Below are 2,014 nucleotides of genomic sequence, written 5' to 3' on the forward strand. Positions count from 1 at the left end.
GTGTCATGTGTCATGTGTCATGTCATGTGTCGTGTGTCATGTGTCATGTCATGTGTCATGTGTCATGTGTCATGTGTCATGTGTCATGTCATGTGTCTTGTGTCATGTGTCATGTGTCATGTGTCATGTGTCATGTGTCATGTGTCATGTGTCATGTCATGTCATGTCTGCCCTGCACTGGCACAGAGAGCCCCAGGCACTCCCTGGAGCTCTGTGCTGCCCCTGGCCTGTGCTCAAGGGGAGGGTTAGAGCCAGGTCCGAGCTGCTCCCCTGCTCTGCAGGGTTATGATTTCCACTCTTTTGGTGTCTTTGTGCAATAGTAATGCTGCTGAGCCTGTCAGACACTGAGAGGGCTCCACCGAGGGTGTTCCATGTGGTTACTTCTTGGTGTGTTTGGATGTGCTTCCACTCTAGGAATCCATAAGCTCATTTAAAGTACGGCTCTTAGCCTGTGGTGGGTAAGGACATCCTTGTTTGTTGTTTTTCTTGCAGTTGAGTGTGACAAAGAGCCTCTGTTTGTTGAGTAAACTCAGTAAAGAGTTCAGCTGTGTCTGAACAATGGTATTAAGGAATATCAGGCTCTCCAAACAACCCAGAAAGAACTATACCATTTTTTTTCCAGCTGAGAGGCTGTATTAACAAAATAAATAAAACTGAAGGAAAACAATTACCTCCTTGCTTAAATAAACTTGGAGAGTTTTTAAAAATGTGTTTGGAATCTGGATGTCACATTTAAATCCAAAGTTGTTGCAATGAGAAGCAGAGTTTGGATGAATTTCTCTTCCTGTTTTGTTTTTAGTTTTATTTATTTTGGGTTTTATGGGTTTTGTTTTGTTTGTTTTTTCTTCAGAGAAGTGTTTCTTAAACGCTGTTTATATGCTGTGACCTCCTGTGTGATATTGATTATAATTAATGTTGAATTAGGGTGCATCTGCATTTAATTTGAAAAAGAATGAGCTGGAAAGTATTGCTTAGGCTAGGAATTGTATTTTGTTTTCATGCTAAGGTATGTTGCTTCTTGTTAGGAGGAGAACCAAATGTTTGCATGTGTCTTGCAATGGCCCCATTTATTGGATGTGAGTGCTTTTATCACAGTTTAAGCAGTGAGGGCAAGGCTTAGTCTAAAGATATTTGATAACAGTAGGAATTAATGTAGGAATTATCTTGATTTAATCTTGCCTGTCAGCTATGAAGAGTTGTGCCTTGTGGTTTGCTCTTTATTAATTAGCTTTTGTCTGGTAAGCACAGGATGGAAAGTTACTCTTGTAGACAAAGTCAAAACCTCAGAGGACTGAGGTGGTGCTATTTCTTCCCCCTGGCCTCAGAAGGAGCCAGGATAAGCAAGAAATGGTGCCTGTCTTCTTCTGTGTTGCTGTTTCCTCTATAACTCCTCATCTGAAGGCAAAATTCCTGGGAAAAGTAGACAAATTCATAGGAACTTCAGTTTTTCTCGTCTAAGAATCTGATTTATGTGAGAATACTTTTTGTTTGTTGGTGTTAGAAATAACCAAAATAATTAAGACAGAGGAAGACTCTGTGAGTGTTTTTCTGTGAGGGATAATTAAAAACTAAACCCGTGATTAAAATTTAGTGGTTGTTGAAGTGTATTCAGTCAGGTTTGCAAGAAGAGGAAGAATCTAGCATTTTTATTCCTTTTTTCCTTTTAAGTTAGAAATTGTTCTCCTGTATGGATGGGCATTTTTCTGCAAGAGGTGGTTGTTTCCCTGCATTGTATACCATATCTGCTGAAACAGACTTGCTTTTCTGCGTGCTTCTGCTTCTTCTAGTCTGACAAAAATAAATACATTACTTGAAGGTACAAGGTGACACATCCTTGGGGTCCTTTCTACATAAGATTAACATCCACCTTCACTTTAAGTCAACCAGAAGTTGTACAGAGAGTGCTGTGCACTTGTTAAACTCTGGATGAGACCTGAACTACTTTCCATTCATAAATTATTCTTGTTACAGGTTTTTCTCTGGCTTTAATACAAAAAAGGTTTAAAACCTGCTG

This window comes from Geospiza fortis, unplaced genomic scaffold, assembly GCF_000277835.1.
Source record: "Geospiza fortis unplaced genomic scaffold, GeoFor_1.0 scaffold138, whole genome shotgun sequence".
Lineage (NCBI taxonomy): Eukaryota > Metazoa > Chordata > Aves > Passeriformes > Thraupidae > Geospiza > Geospiza fortis.